Genomic DNA, 8,197 nt, shown 5'->3' on the forward strand with positions numbered 1-8,197 from the left:
ATCATAATTTCATATTTACTCTGCGAAATGATGTTTGCTTTACATTGGGCGTGTCTGTGTCGCTGAGTGTGTGTGTTTTTATCAGAGGGGAGAATATTTTGCTCCCGAGTATTACCGAATTCTGGATTCGATATTGATTAAAAATGGGCTGCCGAAAGATGTCGATTGACTACTGGGGTGTACATTTGTAATTTGGATTTTTATAGAGGCTTGTCGTCCTTTCAAAGTGTACAGTAAGGGAAGGTTATTAATTACTTATATTTAAACTTAGTTAGTTGGGCCATCTTTAATACTCTAACTAAGGATTGGTAGCCGCAACCAGTTTAGTGTGTTACCGAATGACATTTCTTGTCAGTCGCCACCTTGTTGTGACTGTACTTCGGCGGCAGCTGGCACTTTGCCTCGATGACTACATGAAAACTGAATTGCGGCGGCTACTTAAAAATGGGAACGGGGCGTGAAATTTTTACCATCGCTCTAGCTGTCGCTTTTTTGTCCACGTCTAACGACTGCACGTGCAGCGAGTGCAGAGATAATGACATTTGACATATTGTGAATCGCTTACGAATGACGAATGTGTTGTTGTGCCAGCGCCGCGACACTTTCAAGTACAGTGGCTCCTGCGGCGGAACGAAACCCAAAAACAGAAGATTTTCACTTCACGCAGGCGCAACTGTCACGGGCAATTTGTCACAAATCAAAACGAAAGCAAAGCCAAGTCCGGAAGTGAGCGAAAAGGGGTGACTACTCATCCGGGGGCTGCGCAGACGCAGACGCAGTTACAGATACAGTATCTGTATCTGTCCGTTTCTGTATCTGTATCTGGATCCTTGTCTCTTCCTGGGCGTTATGTAATCCATCAAATCAAATTCGGCACGCTCCGCTTTCCGCTGACGAAGCGTGGCAGAGTACCGCCTACCAGCTGGTTCGACTGGATATCATCCTTTCTACACGAGGACAAAAAGGATGATGCTCACTAAAAAAAAATATCATAAAAATATTTAAACATACATAACATTACATGTATGGAAGTTAATTTAAGTTTTGATGCTATAAACATTTTCAAAAACTGTTCTAACTTTATATGAACATTTTACATGTTTGAGAGATGCATGTGAATTTTCTTCCTGTGTAGCACATCCATCCTGAGCCAGTTCCAATTGCTCGTAAAATTTCGTAGCTCGTGCCATAAAAATCATCGACCTGGAGATTTCTTCCTGATTTTGTTGTGACACAATGCCAGAGGTATGGAGTGGATTTTATGTGCTCGTAACTTGCCCTAATTAAATGCAATTAGTTGAGCTAAGCGACCAGCTGGCAGGACATTTTCTCAATTAGCTAGCTAAATGCATAAAAAAATTTATATTCATTTTGTAAGTGTCACAAAAAAAAATCATAAAAATGAAACAGAATTTCGGTTACTTTTATGCGATTTTACTCTTGATGCCCTCAAGCGGTTCAGAAGGGGTTTTTCTACCCTCTACCCCTCCATATTGTGAATTTTCCCTTTGAATGCATTTTCTAGCAAAACACAACGAATTTTTCTCTGCACGTTTTTTAATGCGTTTTTTATGAATATTTTGGCTTGTTACACGCCTAATGACAGTTGATGTTTAATGGGGAACACACCCCGTGGGCACAAGCACATAAATCAAGCAAAGCCATTGCCTAGATTTCTAAATGTGCATACGTATGTATAGTTGAAAATCAAAGAAGCATTTTTGCCGCCTCATTGCGGACCTTGACTTGCCCCAAGTCAAAGAAGAGGAGAGCTCGCCCTGTCGCCACCTGAGGTGAGCCTCACCTTTTAATTAATTAGCTGCAGAATGTGTTACTCATTTGTTTACCATTCGCCCCCTCAGATTTTCGCCTTACACTCGCTGCATAATTAGACAAAGATGCGCCCCAAATAATGAGTCACGTGTAGTGGCCTAATGCCCCACCCAACTCATATGCCCACGTGCCATTTAGTGGCTCAAGGTTGCGCCTGAATGAACCCAAATGAACTCTGGATAGAAGAAAAACACTTTATTAGAGGGACGAGAGTGGACAGCCACTCTGTTTCTTGCGAAACTGGTTTGGTGCTAATGAATACAAGAATTCCAACTATTATAAATTCAAAGAAAATAAAAGCGAAGCAGATGTATTTATCGGAGAAGCTTTTACTAGTTTGCGAGCTTACTTAAATATGAAGTCAACGGCATGGCAAAGTATTAAACTGCACTTTCAGTGGAATAAGAAATAATAATTTGCTGAAAAAAAAAACTAGTTATTCAGATCAAGCAACGCCCAGCACTTTGCAACTCCATTTAAATGCGCTTCCAAGCGTTTTCCCAAATGTTTGCCAAAGGAAAACCAACTTGCACGGCATGGCAAACAGCGCTTGAGACTTTTCTATCCAAATGGAAATGGGAATTCGTATGGAAGGCACGTTCCGGAGATATGTACATTACCATGTGTACCCACAGCATTGGAAGTTCATGATGCCGAGCATATTTACTTGCGGCTGTCAGGTCATAATTGAGCGAAAATTTCCATTACCATTTGCCATTGCACAAGAATTTCCCATTTTCAATTAATGAAGCATTAAAAATGCGCTTCACAAAAGATTGCAATGCGGTGATAAAACAACCGCAGAGATAATAGAGCTGCTCGCCAAGGGGAAAGTTGATTGCAATCTGTAAAGTGTCCCCTGATTAAGGATCATCCGCAGTGCCTTTCTATTGCGAATATATATGTATATATAGAGCACTTTCCCCGCGGGGGGTTGCAAATCTGTGTGCAAAAAATCGAAATTCGGTTGCAATCCCTCGGATTGCGGATTGTGGAGTGTGGAGTGAGATACAATTCACGCTCGAAGGAATTTTGGACAAGCTGCATAATGAACTAGAATGGGCGCGAGTAGGCGATTGTCTGCACAGCGAGAAAATGTTCTCAACAAGTGGTATTTCAATTAATTTTAATTCGTTAACCATTCTGATTAAACTAATGTTATATCAAAGGGCTTCACCTAAATTTGAATTTGAGGTTTAACTAGTGAGTATCTCTACAGCAATGAAGCGCCTGATCGATTAGCAAGAAATATATTTTCCGGCGTGCACTTCAACAGCCAAAACATTCGGTTTTCGTTTAACAAATATATCAATATATACAAAACTATTTAAACGATCCATTCTCCGCTGTCAGAGAACGTCGATCCGACACCCTCCCCACCTCCTTCCACCGCACTTCATTAGAAGCCGTAAACGTGGGAGCCGCGAGTGCCGGCCATATATCAATCTCAATCTCTGTATCTCAATATCTGTAGGAATATCTATCCCAAAACTTCAAGCCCAAGACCCGTGGCAAAGCGTGCAAAGTGTGCCACCGGCGGCAAACAACACAAACGTTGCGGCTTAAATGAAATTGGTGCAATTTTGATTGATTTATAATTGAATGTGAATTGTTGATAAGATTATGATAAACGACACATTCACATCCACGGGTATGGTATGGTATGGTATGGTATGGTTGGTTAGTATGCCAGCAAGCCCGGCTTGGAAAGCGCAAAAAATTATGAGAAAATTGAAAACAGGTTAACCCACTAAAGCCCCTGGAGAGGGATCCGCAGGGGAGTCCACTTCATCGATCGTCCATCGCTGGCGTCGGCGGCATTGCCAATTTGATGGCATTCGCTTCTCGTTTGTCGCCACTCCAAGGGGGCGGAAACGCAGCCAGTGAAAAGCGAGAACTTGGTCTGAAATGTCGAAATGCCGAATATTGGATACACTTACTTTTCAAGCTTAAATAATCAAGCAGTAAGTAATAAACTTTCGCATTGCGTGTCCTCTACTTTCTTTTCAAAGCATTCCAATGTAATGGCTTTGAAGTACTGAACAGAGAGCTAAAAAACTTTGAATTCTTCCCTTTAAGTATTTGTTTATAAAAAATATACCTTTTTTTCGAAACATAGAGTACTTCAGTAAAATTCGTATCGTTTTCGGTTTCAAAGGCATAATTTTCGTTTCATATCGTTGGCGATTTGCATTTTTGTCGCTTTTGTGGCTGGCTTTATGCATAATAAAATCAATAAACGCACATTGCAAACTGCATATCAATGCGGAGTTCGATTCGTATCGCATTTGCTTCAATTTCAAATTCAGTCGCCGGCACAGTGCTCGACAAAAGTCTTGTTTTCGAAGGCGACATTTAATTGCCGGCGATTGGGTTTTGTAAAGGGGCGGGGCAGGGGGCGGTGGGCTTTTGGCGGATTTAGTGCGTGGAGTTGTAATTTTTTTTGTCACTAGGAAATGCAGTTGATGTGAGTTAAGAGCCAAAACTGCAGGCCGAGCTTAATTTAAACAGGAAATTATGAATGTTGACTGCAATTTGTTTATGCAGCTGCCGAGTCCAAAACCGAATCGCACTCCCCTTCCCCCTCAAAAAACCCCCCGCTTACTGCCACAGTGACTGGGCAAGATTGGGCGAAAAGTATGGGACGATAAAGTTAATTTACTCTGTCGGTGTCTTGTGTTTGTTCGTTGTTTTGATGGCGAATATTTCACGCTACTTGCAGTTTGCCGTTTGCAGTTTACAGTTTGCAATTGCAGTGGCAGTGGCAGCCAGTCGGTCAAAAGGTGCCTCCGATCGGCGTCTGTCATGCATCATTAGCGCTCTCAAAGGCGACCGATCTGGGTCCAATATCCGTGCATATATATACAAGTATCTATAGTATATTGCCGACAAGCTGCAATGCCCATAATTAGTCATGTGCGTCGCCCGTCGGTCGTACGCCTGCTGACAGATGTCCTGATCTATTCTTATTGCATATGGACTGCTTCAGTGGATCAGTGGTATCGGAACAATAAGAAAATTACATTCATTCACATTGGCAGGGGGTCGCCGAAGGTTATTAGTCATTGATATGCGCATTTTGTGAGCCGCACCTTCCACATGTGTATCTGGGTCTGGGCCTGGCACTCTTTCTTCGATTTCTCAGTTGCCCGTTCATTAACAAAGGTTCTGTTCACATGTGGTAAGGGTTACTTATGGCGAATTATCAATGGTTAAAAGGTGGGAGTGGTTTCATGTGGTGCCTGTGAGGGGGAATAGAAAGAACTGCAAAGATGTGCAATTGAAAACTGCAAAATTGTTACTAATCCCCCAATAACTTTGCGAAATATATGACCTACGGATTACTATGTCTCAATAATTATATAGATATAAACAAGTATGGAGCACAGTCTCTGTCTGCATTTATTGTTAATTTTTCGCCATTTGACGAGTTTTTGCCGATCGCTATAAAAACTAAATTAGCCCACTCTAAACAATGAGCGCTAATAATCACGGTATTTGGATAATTGATCACCACGCCACTCATGCTTCAAATGTTATGGCTGCAATTTCCATTTTTTACTTGCCCCCAAATGACGGCACAGTGAACGCTCATTAAGGCACACGCCAAACCAGCTGGGCACCATTCACCCGACCACTTTTTTTCATTATCCGCAGGATGCCACACTTTGTTCAACTATCGCCATCTAATGTCCAATCCAACAATCCAACAATCCAGCAGTCCAACAGCCAATTAATTACCCTCGAGAAACAAAAAGTCACTAAATCATTTTGAACTTGACATTCGGTGCGAGGCGAATGCAAATGCAAATCCACATTCACATCCACATCCATGTTCACATCCAAATGTCTACCTTTCGACTCCAGGTGATGCAATTAACGGGGGGCCCGAGGCGAAAATCGTAGAGGTGTCGCCTATGGTTGGCCTCTGAAACAACTGTTGGTCAACCGGCTGGAGACTTTTTCACGAAGGAAGTTAGAAATCTATATCGCTGCGCAACATGATTTAATGAGTATTTATGCAAATGATCAGGCCAAATGTGTCCGACACTGCACTCTCTCTAGCAGAAGGCTGTTGTAACTTTCGGTGTTATCCTTTGAGCATCCTGTACCGGCTCGTAAATCATTCACCACGTGTGTTTGCATATGTGCCGAGGGGTGGTGTGTGGGCACTCAGATCGATTCAATAGTGAAAAACAGGCAGGACCAGGACCAAGCCGAAAACCAAACCCAAAAACCTACAAACAAAGGAGGGACAGCGGCGGCCGGTGACACTTTTGGCTGCAATCAGGCGTAAAAAGATGCTGCCCAAAAGCAATTTTCACTTTTGGTTTATCGGTTTTTGTTTGCCTTTTTCCTTTGCGAATCGATGGGCAGCAATACAAAGAGATCAGGGGAACTGGAAACTGCAGGGAAATGAGAGGTTGGCATCGTCAATACTGCAACAATGCGACACAATTTCGGCATCAAAAGCGAAGAAATGTGCCGTTTGGACTGTGAAATACCCCATCAATACAATAAACTGTATGCATGCCAAGAAATTAATGCATATAAACTCAACAGGAAGATGTGTGAATGTTTGTTTAATTTTTTTGAATTATTTTTGACTTATGCATTCCGACCATGGTTTGGATATCCCCCAGTGCTCCTCGTGATTTGTCTGCTCCGATGCACGGATGAGTGGTCAGACACCCAAGCCGCAGTAACAATCTCCGTGAAGCTTCCCTTCGACGTCCCTTTTGCGACTTGGCGACTCTGTGCTTATGCGGTTGCCTTCTGGCTGCTTATTGATTTTGGTCAAGTTTTGTCTTCGTGCTGCGGTCGCTTCGGGCGGTGAAATCAATTGGAAAATGCGCTTAATGATTTTCCAAGATTTGTGCTCTTGCTCTAATGGCTAAACTGTACTTTGGAGTGGGCCATTGGGTAAGAGGGATTGCTCAGAAATCGCCCATAATGCCACACCCCTTTCCTACAGCCGCACAGGAATGCAGATAGAAATTTAATAGGGCTTAACGATGGCAGATGGGTTAGCTTCTTGCAGCAAAAGGAGAAAAGCAGCAAAAGGAGAAAAGCAGCAAAAGGGGGTTGCACCTTTAAAAGGATACAAAATGTGCGCATTCCTTGTCCCATTTCGCTGCTGGCACAATTATGTCAACTTCTTGAACCGATCCTTAAAGTTCACCTCCTGGCTCACAATTCAGGGCGGAAGTGTGCGCCGCCTGCAATTTGAAAACGATCAAGCGTAACTCGGCTGCAATGAGCCCAGTAATTATGGGTGCTCCTAAAGACGCTTCACAGCGGGAAATTCGAGTTATATTCGAGGGGTGAAGAACCCTTCTGGGGTCGCAGGATCTGCTGGGGTAAGTATCTTGCAAGGATCTTCAAGGATACGGGTTGCCGATAGACATCTTGGCTCTGCAGGCCAATGCACAAAGCATTGCACTCCGTGCTGCTGATGCATTACAAAATCGTATTGCAGTTTTTTCATTACACTTTTAATCCTTAGACATCTACGAACTCCCACTGAGTCCTTGATTTCGCTAAAAATACAATGCAGTAGTTAAAAGCACTTAAGGTTTTCTATTCGAAGCATATTGTTATGTTTCTTAGGCAGTTTTCCCTTCTCTGTAGTATAACTATCATTTATGAAATCTTACTTGAAATAGTAATGGTTTATTGTTCACCAGAACTGTAACCAACTGAAAACCTACAACATCCCATAGACCCAAAATTAATTACCGAATTTTCAATTACTGCGATGGCCAACCCGCTGGTCTGAGATACCAAGACATTCTAATGCTCACATATGCTCCAAAGTTGGCTCCCACACACGGCTAAGCAAACTGGTAGCCCTGGGATGTTGGCCCACTTAAAAGGGAGGCCATCACAAGCGACTACATTAACAATATTGGCAGTTACCCAGCTCAAGGATAGGGAAAGGTCCGGCGCCCAAAAGGGCACTAAGCATGGAAATTATGCGTGTCCATTCGGTATTTGGAACTCTGTCTAATGCCACTCTACTTAATTTTAAGGGCCAAGGTGAAAGAGCTTTTAAAGTGAATGAGTTTTTTTTCAGTTTTAATGGTTTTAAATTTCCGTTTGGTTCTGATTTAGTTTTCGGGGCGTTTTTCGGCACGCGCCCGGAAAACGTTTAGCACCTTTTTCCCCTGAATGATTTGGAGATGAAAGTTTCAGATTGGCAAAGACGATTAATATCACTTAATTAAGGTGAAAATGTAGATGCCTGACAGCTGTCAAAAGCGTATGAAACGTATCGAATGGCAGCAGACCAACAACAGAAAAGAAAAAAAAAAGTAGTAAACTACAGGAAATCAAATATCATTTTTTATCCCTATTTTTCGTG

The sequence above is a fragment of the Drosophila santomea genome, chromosome 2L (genome assembly GCF_016746245.2).
Source record: "Drosophila santomea strain STO CAGO 1482 chromosome 2L, Prin_Dsan_1.1, whole genome shotgun sequence".
Taxonomy (NCBI): domain Eukaryota; kingdom Metazoa; phylum Arthropoda; class Insecta; order Diptera; family Drosophilidae; genus Drosophila; species Drosophila santomea.